This window comes from Mustela nivalis (genome assembly GCF_964662115.1).
Source record: "Mustela nivalis genome assembly, chromosome: 7".
Classification (NCBI taxonomy): domain Eukaryota; kingdom Metazoa; phylum Chordata; class Mammalia; order Carnivora; family Mustelidae; genus Mustela; species Mustela nivalis.
In genome coordinates this window covers 93228718-93246445 of record NC_139026.1, presented here as the reverse complement: position 1 = coordinate 93246445, position 17728 = coordinate 93228718, and the positions used below count along the sequence as shown (strand labels likewise).

Genomic DNA, 17728 nt, shown 5'->3' with positions numbered 1-17728 from the left:
AAAAAAAAAGATGTGAATATGAAGAAATTGGAAGCACAGTGCATTGTTAGTGGGAATGTAAAATGAGGAAAAAGTGGAAAGTTCGGGAGTTCCGTTAAAAAAATTTAAACATAAAATTGTCATATGATTCAATGACACCATTCCTAGGTATTGACCCAAATAACTTGCTCACAAATGCTTGTAAGTATGCTATTGTTCAAAGCAGCCCTATTCACAGTAGAAAAAATATAGAAACAACTGAAATGTCAGTTGATAGATGAATGGATGAAGAAAATGTGATATATATGTATAATGGGATGTTATCCAAAGAGAAAAAAGTGAAGTATTAATACATGCTTCAATGTGGATATACCTCGATATCATGATCCTAAGTGAAAGAAGCCAGACATAGAGGTCACAAATGGTATGATTCCACTTATGTGAAATATCCAAAATTGGATATCCACAGAGAAAGAAAACAGATTAGTATTTGCTAGGGGATTGTGAAAGAAGGAATGGGAAATGACTGCTAAATGGCTACAGAGCTTTCTTTTGGGTGAGCAATGTTTGGAACTTACTATGGGTGGTGGCTGCAAAACAGTATGGATGGACTAAATGACCCTAAACTGTACACTTTAAGATGATCAATTAAAAAAAATCTATGGAAATATCATAAAAATACAATAAATATGTTACGGAAAAAGAGTATTACAGAACTGTATCACATAATGCAAATTGTGTTATTTTCTGGACTTTATGATTTTAATAGCTTAATTAAATGTGTGACTGGTTATCACTGTTCTCATCCTAAATAAATCTCATATTTGTTCCTAATCCTCTATTTATAAGTGCGCATTCATAATTTGGAGGTTGTATTCTTAAAAGAGGGCACTGCAATTTGAAGAAACTTAAATATCCTCACACTCTATCCACACTTGGGAGTAGGAGAAAGGTAAAAATGAATCTCTATGTTGCCATATTGGAAACAAGCATCTCCATACAATAGTTGTGGATTAGGCCTTGAAAGCAATGAGTTCTGATGATGCTGGAAGGAAAAAGAGTTCAGAGACTCTTAGAACAGAGAAAAAAAGAAATAAATAAAGGTAGAGTTTGCTAAATGTATTTGAGTCTACTGAGGGTATAGCTGCGCTTCAGGAAGCTACCTGAACAGAGAATATTGAAGAGTACAAAAACAGTTATGCAATTTTTCAATAATTGAGGTATAGTTGATGTATAATATCATATTGGTTTTAGGTGCCCAACATAGTAATTTGACACTGAGATGCATTACCAAATGTTTACCGCATTTACAATTACCATGTAATTATTTTAATTACATTACATTATTTTAATGAGAAAATGAAGCCCAGTGGAAACAGAACATTGCTAAATAAAGAAACAGAATATAGGCCAAGATTTGGCTCAGATGGAAGAAAATTTTACACTGTCAAAATAATGTAAATTAAAAAAATAATAATGTAAATTAGTATAAAAATCCAACTGATCATTACAATAAAGTTATTTTCAAATTATATTAAATATTAAAAAGGGATGTGGGTACGAAGGATGGGAAATGTACGAATTTCAAGTGCCCACCTTCCATATTTAAGCCAGTAAATATTTAAATAGTTTCTAACTCACAATATTAAGAAGTAAATGAAACAAGATGGGATTGGGAGGGAGACAAACCATAAGTGACTCTTAATCACAAAACAAACTTAGGGTTGCTGGGGGGAGGGGGTTTGGGAGAAGGGGGTGGGATTATGGACATTGGGGAGGGTATGTGCTTTCGTGAGTGCTGTGAAGTGTGTAGACCTGGTGATTCACAGACCTGTACCCCTGGGGATAAAAATATATGTTTATAAAAAATAAAAAATAAATATTAAGAAGTAGTTATGTATAAAATAGAGGATACGAACCTGTTTTTAATAGCTGAGGGCTGTGGAGAATAGGAGTTAAGGTGCATGAAAGCCTCCTGAGGGCAGGAAGCTACTAATTTTCATTAATAGAATTCTAAGTTTCTTGACTTTTGAATTTGAATATTTGTATCTTTTTTTCAAAAGATTTTTATTTATCTATTTGCCAGAGAAAGGGAGAGAGAGAGAGGGAGTGAGAGAGAGAGGCAAGCTGAGAAGGAAGCAGGCTCCCCTCTGAGCAGGAACCTTGGATGGACTCTATCCCAGGACCCTGGGATCATGACCTGAGCTGAAGGTAGGCACTTAACTGACTGAGCCACCCAGGCATCCCAAATATATATGCCTTTAATAAAAATAATAAATTTACTGAATTAATATTCTGAGGAAGAATAACACAATAATGAGGTCATTTGGTACACACACAATTCCTTAGGGTCATAGTAAGCAGTTTTAGGGGTAATTTGTAATGCTTCCTTTAAGACAACTAGGTTAAAGCATTTGTAATGCTTTCTTTAAGACAATTAGGAACTAAAGAGGAATTGGAGATGGTTTTTTTAAATTATTATTTATTATTATTTGTTTTTTGTGATATGAAACTTAGATTTTTTTCTCTCATATTTCTTTCTTTTAGTTAAGACTTTTACTATTACTATTATAATTTTAGAGTAGGTTTAGGTTCACAGCAAAATCAAGAGGGAAGTACAGGGATTTCCCATAACATTTTCACCCACATGTGCATAGTCTCCTCCAGTATCAACAATCCCCACCAGAGTGATGCATTTGTTACAACTCATGAACTTACACTGACTCATAATAATCACCCAGAGTCCATAGTTAAAATTACAGTTCCCTCCTGGTGTGTACTCTCTTTGGGTTTGGACAAGTGCATGAGATGTATCCATCATTATGGTATCACAAAAAGAATTTTCATTGCCCTACAAATCCTGTCTGCATTTATTCATCCCTAACCCCTTACCCCAACCCATGGCAACCACGGTCTTTTTACTATTTCCATAATTTTGCCCATCCCAGAATATCGTATAGTTGGAATCATACAGTATGTACCTTTTCAGACTGTCTTCTTTCACTTAGTAATATGAATTTAAGATTTCCCCCATGTCTTCTCATAGTTTGATAACTCATTGCCTTTTTTTTAATGAAAAGAATACAATTTTTAAAATTTGATTTCTTTTCAGTGTAACAGAATTCATTGTTTATGCACCACACCCTGTGCTCCATGCAATACATGCCCTCCATAATACCCACCACCAGGGTCCCCCAACCTCCCACCCCCTGCCCCTTCAAAACCTCAGATTGTTTTCAGAGTCCATAGTCTCTCATGGTTTGTCTCCCCCTCCAATTTCCCTCAACTCCCTTCTCCTCTCCATCTCCCCATGTCCTCCGTGTTATTTCTTATGCTTCACAAATAAGTGAAACCATATGATACTTGTCTCTCTCTGCTTGACTTATTTCACTCAGCATCATCTCTTCCAGTCCTGTCCATGCTGATACAAAAGTTGGGTATTCATCCTTTCTGATGGAGGCATAATACTCCATAGTGTATATGGACCACATCTTCCTTATCCATTTGTCCATTGAAGGGTATCTTGATTCTTTCCACAGTTTGGCGACCGTGGCCATTGCTGCTATAAACTCATTGCCTTTTAACAGATATTTTTCTCCTTCTAAAATATTTTATCTTAAAGTTATTTTCAAATGCTTCCAGAGTTGAAGCAGTTTGAATTATTAGTTTTCAGTGTAGATTATTTTATCTAAAAATTGGGAAGAACTATATCAGAAGATTTTTATATAGATGACACCCTGAATTTAATATTTAAAAAATTAGCTCATCATTATTTCCTCTCTTCAAATTTCTTCCATGGTCATTTCCCAGGCTTTCTCTTATTATACTACAACTTACTTAATAACGCCATCTATTTCTTTTTTTTAAATTAATTTATTTATTTTCAGCATAACAGTATTCATATTTCTTATTTCATCATGAACACAACTTCAGGACAACCATGAATCAATCTCATATACAAAAAATTCAATTTTTACATTATTCAACACATTCAATTTCTAGGTAATTTGAGGGATACCCTAGATACCCTCAGAGCCTAAGCATATAGGGATGAAATAAGATAGCAGACAACTCCCTTCTCTGAAATGAGGATTATCTAGGAGAACAAAAAGATAAAAGGGAAAGTGAGAGAGAGAAGAAAGATATGCAAAAATTAATATTGCAGTGTTGTAAAGAATAAAATACTGAAATAAAGACTCTAAAGAAGAACCTCCTCTTATATGGTCTTTTTTGAAAATGGCTTTTTTCTGGAAATGACATTTAATTAGAATTTGGAGGTAGAGTGAGAACAGAGGTAGGGATAGAGGTGAAAAAGAGCTTGAGGAATTAAAAGAGAGTCAGTGTTACAACTGATAAAAGCAAAGAAGGTAAGAGTGGAAGAGGATGAAGATGGTGGTGAGGAGCTATGCCAAGGATTCTTCCTGGCCACTCATTGTCTGCAATTCAATAGGTCTTAGGACATAATTTCAGTAAAGTAGCATAACCTGAGTTAAATTTTAGAGAACATACTTTTTTTCTTCTGTATCGAAAATAGATTGGATGAGCGAAGGAAAAAAAGATTATTTTGAAGGTTATTACAGGCTACTATTTAGACCAGGTGGAAGGCAATAGTAGACTGGATTAGAATGTTAGCACCTGTAGCAGACACAGTGTCTAATCATGAAGCATTTCTTGATGGACACAAGTTGAGACTAGACATCCTAGAGATTTTGCATTTGGGCTTGTCTATATAACTGGGTTTTTTATGAATGGAAACTTAGTGAAAATTATGATAATGACCTCCAGGATTAGCAATAAAAATCTCCCAGGTGATTCACCAATCTCTCTTCCTCCATCTGCTAGCTGACTGTAGATATATTTTGAAGAGAGCAGAGCCTTAAAAATGAATCTCTGAATGATGGCATAGAGTAGAATAGGCACATTGCAGCTTCAAATATACAAAATTTCTGCCATCTGTGCTGCATATTTGATTGAAATTTTCAGGAAATAAATTTAAATTGTGTTAAATGTGGCCAAAAAAAAAAAAAAAAAATGAACTGATGCATTGGAAGTAAGAACAGTGGCTAAGCTTTAATGACCAGAAGAGAAAAAGAAGGGAGCATTCTCTAGTACTGGTACATTCTGTTTCTTTATCTGAGCGTTGTTTATGTAGGAATGTTGAGTTTGTGACAAGTAACCAAGTTATATAGTATGATAATTGTACATTCTGCACATATATTTTTACTTCATTGAAATATCTTTAAATATCTAATATGTAAAATTGCAGTAATTTTAAAAAGTTTATCTGTTGGGTAGCCTGGGTGGCTCAGTGGGTTAAGCCGCTGCCTTCGGCTCAGGTCATGATCTCAGGGTCCTGGGATCAAGTCCCGCATCGGGCTCTCTGCTCAGCAGGGTACCTGCTTCCCTCTCTCTCTCTGCCTGCCTCTCTGTCTACTTGTGATTTCTGTCAAATAAATAAATAAAATCTTTAAAAAAAAAAAGTTTATCTGTTATAAAAGACAGTATTAAAGTATTTAGCAATAGAGATAAAAATAGGTAAAATGAAATAAAATTTTGTGTAGAATCAACCAAATTTCCTGCTGATTGGATGTAGACACTTAGCAGGTATAAACATTAGACTCCTATTTTCTGTCTTGAGAAACTCATTTCCCTTCAGTCTAGATCTCTATGATCCTGCCATGGTAATGTCACACACTTAATATTTCCTTTGTCAATGATGAAATATCTTGGCTTCCAAATCTTAAAACTAATTAAGTCTTTAAAACTGCCACTCAAGAGGATGGCCTTGTGCAATTTAATTTAGGTAAGTATAATATAAGCCCGTTATTGAATCAGGATTGAAACTTTTGGTAATAAACCCCTTAGAATCTTTTCACAATATGAATTGTAGAGGAATGTATATTTTCTTGTGTGGAATGTATATTTGTTATGGATATGTAAGATGTAAGTTCCAAAAACTCCTTATGGCTTACAACATATAGCTGCCTCAAAAGAAGATTTTATCTTGTTTTTACATATGAGTTTACAGATTATACTTAATAAATAATCCATGTATTTTTAACATAGTTGTATAACGGTATCTTGGGAAATGTTTCTATCTTTAAAAAGTTGTTTTGTCATTTAATACTCTTGAGACCAATGGCAGAGTACACAAAAATGATTAAATCCTAAAACTACAAATGAAGCAATTGTGCTTCTCATGTAGGCCAGAAACATCTCAAAGTAAACAATGAGATTGAAATCTTTTTTTACCACTCTTTTTTTAAAAGAAATACATTTACTTTATATGTAATACAGAAAATGTCCTCCAAACTTAATATAAACTGGAGATATGGCTCTTTAAAGAAGAAATGAAATTAGATAAATTTCTTGTCCTGATAAAATATTTGAGCTCACACAGTTGAGTGTGAGATATTGGGGTTAATGTATTTTGGATAAGAATGCAAGTTAAAAGTAGTTTAAAGTAATATAAAAATATGATGGATATGCAAAATTCAGAAATTTCCTGTGTTCTGGGGCTCAAATCAATAGCAGACAGTTGGGAATGAAATTGCTACTAAATACAGTAAGGTTGGGGAATTTTTTTTTTTAATTTAGTCATATTGATTGCATGAACCCGGACAAAAAAGTTGATTCATCTGTAAGCCATTGAAATAAAGGCCATGAAGTTAGAACTGTTTTTTGTTTTTTTTTTTACACAACTCAGTTGACTTGTTCTTATAAGGAATCTTTGAACCTTCATTTCGTTGGAATCAGGCTTTGAATAGACATCCTTCATAACATTCAAAAGAATCTCGGAAATGTATTTTATTAAATAAATATGTTGTTTTCCTCAGATAATTATAATTACATATGTTTTTGGTATACAGGATCATTGTGAATGTTTTAAAATATGACATTGGAAAAATGAATTAGTACTACTTGAGACATTTCCTCTTATTGAATTCAATAGAATTTAAACATTTCATAAAATATCCAGTTTCATATCCCAAAGGAATCTCCTCTCCCTTACTGATAAATTGCAGAAGTGGTTACAGAAGTCCCTGGGCTTATAAAAATGGTCAGAAACAGTGACTATTTTATTGCCATTCACCAAGTATTTTATTTGCAGTTAAAAGAAGATAATGATGTCAAGTAGTTTCAATATTTTTTAGGTTTTTTTTTTTTTTTGCAGTTTTGTAATTTAAATTTAGCTTGGGAGTACGCATATATGAATTCACTTCTAACTTTATAATTTGGTACACTATGTAATTCATCCTTTGTTGACTGACATTTTCTTATGCTTTTGACCTTAAAAAATAGACCGAACTTAGAAAAGGAAAGTAGACCAAACTTGGATTTCAAAAATTTAATCACTGAGTATAAAGTATGCTTAAATAGCCAGAATGTAGACATTTTTAGAGAAATGATACATTGGGGAGTCTGGGGAAAGAAAGGAAAAAAATGTAAGAACGGAATGAAGTAAAAGAGGAAAAAAATTTTAGTCCTATTGTAGTTATTTATAACCATTGGAAATATCTCCACATTTTTAAACACCTGAACTGGATTGTGTGAAATGTAATAGCTTGAAAATGCATATAATAGGTTTAAAGCAACATATGACATAACATTCTTCTTAAGGAAGATATGGTCATGCTTTAGAAAAATTTGGTGAAACACTTTTGAGATGATGAACATGAGGATGTAGGCATGGAATGAAGAAGATGGAAAGTAAAAACATTGAAAAGGCTAATAAAATTCTGAATTTTAAGGTGCTAACCACAAAACAAGTGAATAAGAGAAGAGAAGAAGGACATGAGGGAGAGAGAAGAGACTACCATGGCAATGGGGGGGAGCCATGCAGAGCAATGACACTAAAAACAAACTACCAGGTATAAGTAGATAACATCTTTTTTAAATGGCTTGTTTTCTAGAACCCTCTCCTGTTACTGCAAAAGTAAATAAAGAATGCTACATAAACAACACAGTCATCATGCATGAGGATATACTTCCTATCTACTTGGGTCCATATCAGAGAAATAAGAATAACCAGGGTGAGTGAGACAAAAGTACACCCAAGTCTTCAGGAAAAAGGGGAAAGCAGACCTAAAGTGGCCATGAAGATTTCAATCTTGAAGAGTTTATGGAAGTTTGGTGAAAGTTCTGAATCCCCACTCAGGTATTTAGGTCATGTTTTTGATTTTTAAAAGGCAAGGAGTCCTCAGCTGAAATCTAACTTACAGAATACTATCATAAGGAGTAATAAACTGAGAAAGAGATAAGTTTAGCAAAGAGGAGTGAGTTACCTGATGGTGTAAAATAACTTAATCTGAACTAAGTAGATTGGGGGAAAATTGCAACTACAGAAGACACAAGTTAATGACAAATTTCTGGATTTTTTTTTGGTTTCTATTTTTATATGCCATATATTATCTTTCTGAAATTCCTGAATTTATGACACTTGAGAAATGACACTCCTAGAGTTGCACTCGGTTAGTGAAATTTTGAGTACAAATTATATGAGCAAGTTTTTAGAGGCTGTTACTGCTGACTAGCATAACACTGAAGGAGGTTGTGTGGCAGGAGCAACACATGTATGGACAGTCTCAAGCTAATAGGTATCTCATGCAAGATTATACCTTTTATTTCTCATTTTTTCTTACTTTTTAAAATTATTATTTTTTTTGAAGTCAACAATAAAAAAAAACACAGCACAGTAACAACCTTTATTCTTCTTGGACTGACTGATAATCCACAATTACAAGTGGTCATTTTTTTTTCTCCTTCTGAAACCTTCATGTTGCGTGTCAGTGAGAATCTAACCATAATCACCCTCACCCTACTGGACTCTCATCTAAAGACACCCATGTATTTCTTCCTCTGAAGTTTCTCATTTTTAGAAATTTCATTCACAACTGTCTGCATCCCCAGATTTCTTGCCAGTATGGCAACAGGTGATAAGTCCATTTCTTACTATTGTTGTGCAACACAGCTGTTTTTTACTATTGTGTTGGGTGCAATTGAATTTTTTCTTCTAGCTGCCATGTCTTATGACCGCTATGTGGCCATCTGAGAACCCCTGCATTACACCACCATCATGAGTGAGAGTCTGCAACTTGTTAGTCTTTGCTTCATGGTTGGCTGGTTTTAGAGTAATTGTTCCACCACTCCTTGTGGGTCTCCAGGTAGATTTCTGTGCAAGCAACGCTATAGATCATTTCTTCTGCAATTTTTTCTCCTATATTACAGCTTTCTTGCACAGACACAGATGTAATAGATTTAATGGCATTTCTCTCAGCCATTTTGAACCTCCTGGTTACACTGACATTAGTGATTCTCTCCTACGCAAACATCATCAGGACTATACTGAAGATACCTTCTTCTCAACAGAGGAAGAAAGCCTTTTCTACATGTTCTTCTCACATGGTAGTTGTGTCCATTTCATATGGCAGCTGCATTTTCATGTATGTGAAACCCTCTGCAAAGGACAGAGTATCTTTAAATAAAGGGATAGCCCTGCTCAGTACTTCTGTTGCCCCTCTGTTGAATCCCTTCACTTATATACTGAGAAACAAACAAGTGCAAGATGCTTTTAAGTACATGATCAAAAAGATTGAGATTTTTTCAGTGAAGTGAATCATTTTAGTGATATTACTGAGGTTATGAGTAAAAGAAAGCAAGAAGGATAAAGTGCTTCATAGAACTCTTAATTCTTTTTTTTTTTTTAAAGATTTTATTTATTTATTTGACAGAGAGAAATTACAAGTACACTGAGAGGCAGGCAGAGAGAGAGAGAAGGAAGCAGGCTCCCTGCTGAGCAGAGAGCCTGATGCGGGACTCGATCCCAGGACCCTGAGATCATGACCTGAGCCGAAGGCAGTGGCTTAACCCACTGAGCCACCCAGGTGCCCAGAATTCTTAATTCTTTTTTTTTTTTTTAAGATTTTATTAATTTATTTGACAGAGAGAAAGATCACAAGTAGGCGGAGAGTCAGGCAGAGAGAGAGAGGAGGAAGCAGGCTCCCGCTGAGCAAAGAGCCCGATGCGGGGCTCCATCCCAGGACACTGAGATCATGACCTGAGCCGAAGGAAGCGGCTTAATCCACTGAGCCACCCAGGCGCCCCCAGAACTCTTAATTCTTATATTCAAAATAAGAATAACTATTTTTCTTGCTATAATTTTCATGTTGGTCTAATTAATCCCCAAAGCTTAATTCTCTCCCTTTATCTGTCCCTTATTTAGGCCAAAATAATATGCCTTTTTATTTGGTGATTTTATCTATTTCCTTAAAAAATTCTCTCAGAGGAGGACAAAATACACTATATTTTTTCCTTGTTCTTATCCACTGTTCTGGTATTCACAGATTCAATTTTCCACATATTCTATATAGAGTTAATGCACCACCTAGAGTTGTGAAACTTAGCTGAGAAACACATACTTCTAGAAATGCCCAAATTGTCACTGAGTCAAGGCAAAATAAAAAATGGGAATTCACCTATAACCTTTAGAGGTATTGAATTACTAACCACTATGTCCTTAAATATTATGGAATTCTTTTGTTTCTGTAAATCGAGGTCATGGCAGCCATTTCAAATAATCAATTTGTAAATTTCTTTTATTATTATTATTCTTTATCATATACTCTACCAGTAAAGAAAAAAAAAACACAAACAAAAACACTTGAATTTCACAGTATCTGTATATTTGTTTATAAATTATATATTCACTATAGTATAGAATATTTAAACATGTTAATAGAAAAATAGAAATTAAGCAAAGATATTAAGCAAAAGAATCAATATAGCTTATAATACAGATTTATGATATAATTTAATTTTAATGTTAATAGTACAACTATAAAATTCAATTTGATATAACATGTATTATTATATTTGCAAATATCAGTTTATTATGTGATAAGTTAAATGAAATTCTTATTCTAAGCCTATCTGATCTTGGTAGTTGGAAGGGTCTTCATAGGGGCACCTGGGTGGCTCAGTGGGTTAAAGCCTCTGCCTTTGGCTCAGGTCATGATCTCAGGGTCCTGGAATTGAGCCCTGCATTAGGCTCTCTGCTCAGCAGGGAACCTACTTCCCCCTCTCTCTGCCTGCTTCTCTGCCTACTTGTGATCTCTGTCTGTCAAATAAATAAATAAATAAATTTTAAAAAAGAAGGGTCTTCATAGTTCAAAACTAATGCTTCACACTGCATGCTGATCACATCAAAAGAAGGGAGTCACAGTAATTATTCTTCTGTTCTATTTGAATTTGTTTTTGATATTGAATTACTGCAATTCTGTCTGCTCTAATGTTAATATGCTGCCTAAACTTTTATTTTTATATAAGCATTTTTAAAGTGCACAGAAATTTTTACTTGGAATATTTTAATAGAGATTATAATAATTCTAAGTTTTCCCAATAGGTGGATGAGAAATTTTCATAATTATTGAGCTTATATAATCTTCAGTAATAATAACTATGGCAATAATTTCAAACAATCAATTTCTAAATTTCTATTGCTTGCTACAACTCTCTTTTGAAAACTGGTTACTTTTTCACATACTGTTAAAATACCATGCATTAAGAATGGCACATGATATGAGCACTGGGTGTTATATGCAATCGTTAAACACAACATCAGAAACTGATGATGTACTATATATTGGCTAATTGAATTTAAATTAAAAAATAAATAAAATATAATGAATTTTGGAACAGAATGGGAGAGCAGTATCTTCATGAAAGCATATACGATTGATGGGTATTTGTTATCATATAAAAGAGAAAATTGGAATATGTCTATTTGTAAAATAAAATCATATATTTCTCTTAATGCGTATTTAAAAAAATATTTTGCCTGAGAAGTTCTAAGTCCTGATACATTTTTTAAAAATATATCTGAAAAACAATCTGAGGGGTTTGAAGCAGTGCAGGGTAGGAGGTTGGGGGAACCAGGTGTTGGGTATTAGAGAGGGCACGGATTGCATGGAGCACTGGGTGTGGTGCAAAAAACAAGGAATACTGTTATGCTGAAAATAAAAAATAAAAAATATATATATCTTAACATACCCTTATATGCTTCCTCCATTCTCCTATCCTCCCTACTTCCTCAACCTCTTCCTCTTTCCTCTTCTGAACCTTCAAACGTAAAAACTATTCTTAGATGGAAGACTGTACAAAAACAGCCTGTGGGCTTGTCCTGCAGATTTGGGTTTGCTTGTCCAATGTCTAAATAATAGCAAAAGGCTAGGGATGGCCCTAAAGTAAGGATGAAGATCTGATTTCTTATCTGTTTTACTATTTCAAGGTGATGCATTCTACCTGTTATGTTCTATTAATCAAAAAAAAATCTAAAATTCAATAACTGAATATTTATTGCCAATATTGTTTTGATTTAAACCAATAATTGGTCCATACCTTAAAACATATTGCATTTGGTATCATAATCTAATTCAGCATATGAATCTATTGTTACCCTCTAAAATTCATCTGGGATAGGGTAGGCAAATATTTGAATTATATGGGTATGTGGAATGGATTACCATTCCTGCATCCTTTTTTTTTTTTTTTAAGATTTTATTTATTTATTTGACAGAGAGAGATCTCAAGTAGATGGAGAGGCAGGCAGAGAGAGAGAGAGGGAAGCAGGCTCCCTGCTGAGCAGAGAGCCCGATGCGGGACTCGATCCCAGGACCCTGAGATCATGACCTGAGCCGAAGGCAGCGGCTTAACCCACTGAGCCACCCAGGCGCCCCCCTGCATCCTTTTTTTAAGTATTTATTTGATGGTAGTATCAAATACTGCAGTTTTTCCAGGGAAAGATGCTTTGATTTATTATTTGTTTATGAGGGTGAACTCCATGGTTTTCTACTTGGTCCTGAGTATATCTCTTTTAACAATATATCAGGATGATTTTTCACATGCAATAGAAACACTGTAAATGAGACTAACACATAGCTGCCACTTATCAATAAAACTTTCTCCACCCTCATTATTCTCCTCTCTAATATGTCTGTACCCTGGCATTCTATCATCATAATAAGTAAGATTAGCTCAGAGATGAGGTGAAACAATCCCAGAAAGTTCCAGATTTTACCCTCTTCAGTGGACAGTTTTCCTGACAAAAGAATTTATATCCTTTCAGGAAAATTGGAAGGTGATTAAGATATTAATATCAATGCATGGCACTTCCTCAAGGATAACTTCCTTAATGGGTTCTGGCCTTATGAATAAAGACTAAAGTCTTTATTTGGATAAGGAGTTTAACACCATTCGATGGCTATATCATCCTTGATTTCACCCAAATTATAGTTCTTTCAATTATTGAGGTCAAATAGGAACTTAATGGATTGTCTATTTTAGCCTTAGAAGCAGCATGATGTCTTTTTCAAACTAATGCATATCACACAATTTTGATATTCAGTCTAACTCTACCAACTAATAAGTAACCGTACCCATCTTGTCAATGTCAGCTAATTGTTATTACATGACCTCTGCCTTCCCATAGTCCCATCATTTCCAGTGAAATGAGGAAACTCACTGTAATGAAATTATCTCCCACTTTCACTTCAGACCAGCAATTACAGTACCTTTCAATGATGTTAATACCCTCCTGTGCATTAAAAAATGTTCCATATTGCTGTCATTCTAGATCTTTGGACTTATTTCTCTAATATTTCAGCTTTAATCAGGATAAGTCATTCACAAATTCAAGTAGTTATCTAATTGAACAAAAAATTATAGCCATCATCAGAAGTTTGAACTCTTCCATTAAATCCACAATCACTACTCAGTCCTCACCCTGATCTATGATATGCTGGTAAACTAGCTTTCTGAAAGCAAAACCCTAATTTAGAGCCAAAAACAAACAAACCAACAAACCCCAAATCATTAAAAATATATCAATAAATTCACCCTGATATAGAATTATATTTACTTTCTTTCTGGTATATCACCCTTAGAATCTATTATCACATATATTCCCTCAGGCTTTTATTAATGTAAGTTGGTGAATTATTGCTATGGTCTTAATAGGAACCCCAAAATTCATATTTTGAAATTCTAACTCCCAAAGGTGATGGTAGTAGGGGATAGGGCCTTTGGGAGGTAGTTAGATCATAGGCGTGAAACCACTAACAGGATTATTGCTCTTATGAAAGTACCCCCAGAGAATTCTGTCCCCCTCCTTCCACCATGTAAGCATACAATGAGAAAACAGAAAACTGGAAGAAGGCCCTTATCTGACCACAATGACACTCTGAACACGGTTTTCCATGCTCCAGAACTGTGTGAAATACATTTCTTTTTATGTATGACACAGAGTCTTTTGATATTTTGTTATAGTAGTCCAAATAGACTAGAACAATTACTACAATACTTTTTGGTATTTAAGTTTTCTTTTTTGAGGTTTGAATGTTAGCCAATAAGCATGTGAAATATATTCATTATCGTGCTACAAGGCAGAAAGGTTTTATCTAACTATATAGAGAGAAGGAAAATGACAAGTTTGTGGCTTTGAATTCTTAGCTTGATTTATACTCAGCAAAATGGAGTTCCCATGACTACCCTCAAGAAATTTATTATCTCTTATAGCTTTATGTCAGTTGTTACTGAAAACAAAGGAGGTTCTGATCTTTTTTTATTTTTTCAGTTGAAGTGTTGACATATAACACTGTTTTGGTTTCACGTGTAAAACACGGTGATTTGATATTTATATACACTGCAAAATCATCTCCACAATAAGTCTATTTACAATCTGTCACCATACATGGTTACATTTTTTTTTCTTGTGATGAGATCTTTTAAGATTTATTCTCTTGGCAACTTCCAAATATGTCATAAAACATTATTAGTTATAGCCACCATAGATATGTGAATATATTTCACATGCTTATATTGTTTTGTATCATCTCTATTTACTTTGAAGAAGGTTATCCTTTCAAGCAAGCTTCTTTCTTTCTTTTTTTTTTTTTTTAAAGATTTTACTTATTTATTTGAGAGAAAGAGAGAGAGTGAGCATAACCAGGGGGAGGGAAAGAGGGAGAGAGAAAATTAGGCTCCCAGATGAACAGGGAGCCCAAAGCAAGACTCAATCCCAGACCCCAAGATCATGACCTGAGCCAAAGGCACATATTTGACTGTGCCACCCAGTTGCCCCAATAGAAGCTTCTTTCTAAGTGATAATCTAAGTAACTCATCAATACTTGATGCCAAGGATTCCTGATATCTTATCTTCTTACTCTTTTCAAACACTTCAAGTTCAGATAGCTAATTTAAAAAAAAATCCTCCTTAAGAGTTTATTTGATGCAACCAGTTGTGCAGTCATGACTTTTGAGTGCCAATTTTCCATGGACTTTTACATATCTTGTATTAGCTCTTGCTCTACATTACTTTTACAATTGTTTTTAAATCATTCAGCAACGGAGATAGAGATCATTTATTCTTCAAGGGTAGAAGGCAGGTGTTTTTGTTTGTTTGTTTGTTTGTTTGTTTGTTTTTTCCCCTAACTGGAATTAAGATAATGTCCTGTACTGGGCAAGACTGGGCAGGTTTACTGGCAACCCTTTTCTAAGCTCAGGGTCTCAGTTGTGACACAGACCTATCGTATATAATAATATCACCCAATACATTGTTTTATTATTGCCTTAACAAACTCAAATCTGTTTAGTTGGTACAAATTCCAGATGGTAACATGGCCACATAGATTCAAACTTAATTCTTGGTAAGTTTTATAAAATTGTCCTTGTACCTCATCCCCTGACTCCTCTAGATGAGGGGTCTGAGTATGAGAATGGTATGACTGGAAACCGGATGAAATTATAGTTGTGGAATGGACTACTCAGATTTTGTGGAAGTGGAGAGAGAGAGGGAGAGAGAGAAAACCCATTATCAGGGAAGAGGACACTTTAGATCCCAGAAGACTTAATGATCTTTGCCGCTAAGAACTGTCTCTGGAGCCTTTCTCCAAAAGACAAATACTTCAGGGCAAGAATTTTAAATTTTAAATTTGCTTGACTTTTAGGTAAGCCATCCTCCATCAGATGAAGATAACAGAGATAATAGGGAACCACTCCAGCACCTCCTAGTCACCGTACACACCTACCTTCACCCACAGGCGAAATACTTCTTTTCAAAACTTATTTTAATTCTGGTAAAATTAAGAGACAGTGCAATATTCATTTTAAGTGTACAATATAGTGATTCAGCAATTGTATACATTTTTCATTGTTCATCACGATAGGTGTATTCTAAATTCCCTTCATCTATTTCACCCTTCCCTCCACTCACCTACCCTCTGATAACCATCTGCTTGTTCTCTATAGTTAAGAGTCCACTCTTTGGTTTGTCTCTTTTTCTTTGTTTGCTCCTTAAATTCCACATGTGAGATAGAAATCGTATGTCATTTGTCTTTCTCTGAATGACTTGTTTCACTTAGCATTATATCCGCTAGATCTATCCTTGTTGCAAATGACAAGATTTCATTCTTTTTATGGCTGAGTAATATCAAATTGTGTGTGTGTGGGTGTATATATATATATATATATATATATATATATATATATATATATATATTTGAAGATAGATGATGGATATATGGATAGACAGATGATAGATACTAGAAAGATAACTATTATATCTTCTTTATCAATTCATCTATCAATGGATACTTGGGTTGTATTGCTTCCATAATTTGGCTTTTTATAAAAAGTGCTGCAGTAAACATAGGGGTACAATATCCTTCCAAATTAATGCTTTAAAATTGTTTGGGTAAGTACCCAGTAGTGGAATTGCTGGGTCATATGGTGGTTCTATTTTTAATTTTTTGAGGAATCTCCATAGTGTTTTCCACAGTGGCTGTTCTGATTTGCATTCCCACCAACAGTGTACAAGGGTTCCTTTTTATCCATATCCTCACCAGTATGTGTTCTTTCTTGTGTTTTTTACTTTAGTCAGGCAAAATGCTTCCAAATGTCTTCCTCACTCCTATTTTAAGTCATATAGTGGAGCAGACAAATGTCACATGGATGATGGCTTGAACAAATAGGACAGATGTATTAAATATACGTAAGCAGTCCCTCCAAAAACAAGTTATTGAATTGGGAGCCCTGAGAGCCAGCTGAAAGCTATGTCAGAAGCATTACTAACCTGTAATATGAATGATGGATTTTAAACTCAGCTGCCAACCTCCAAAATTGTAAACTCTTTCTAGGAGACCTTAGCCCCAAGAGGGCTTATACTTGTGTGAGGGCTAGTCACTGGCTTGCATCCTTTTGGAGAACACTGTAACTAGCATCTTGGGAGTGATAAAAGAGACCTGCAGAATAATCAGAGAGGACAACAGAGGAACATACTTAGGTGAATTTGCAGCAGAAGCTGAGTTGGTTTAGAAATGAGGGATGGATTTTGTGGGTGGAAATTCTGAAACATTTCTACATGTGATAGCTTTTGCTCTGGACTCTCTATTCAGGAATATTTTGCAACAGATTTGGTAGATTTTTTTCCCCTTAGAAGTATATTAAAAATCCTATCTTCCCATTCGGTTTCCCTTTCTTCCCCTAATGTCCTCCATGCCATCCCTTATGTTCTACATATGAGTGAAAATGTGTGATAATTGCCTTTCTCTGCTTGTCTTCTTTCACTTAGCATAATCTTCTCCACGTCCACCCATGTCAGTGTAAATGATTGGCATTCATCCTTTCTGATGGCTGAGTAATATTCCATTGTATATATGAACATATCTTCTTTATCCATTCATCTCTTGAAGGGTAT

General features: G+C 34.5%; 1 pseudogene across 1 annotated transcript; it reads left to right on the top strand.

Annotated features, from left to right (window-relative positions):
* Window positions 1-7951: 7951 nt before the first annotated feature.
* On the top strand, window positions 7952-9594 carry LOC309870320 (olfactory receptor 6C74-like; annotated as a pseudogene). The gene is made up of 2 exons: window positions 7952-8012; window positions 8649-9594. The product of its transcript is annotated as an olfactory receptor 6C74-like (transcript).
* The last annotated feature ends 8134 nt before the right edge of the window (window positions 9595-17728 follow it).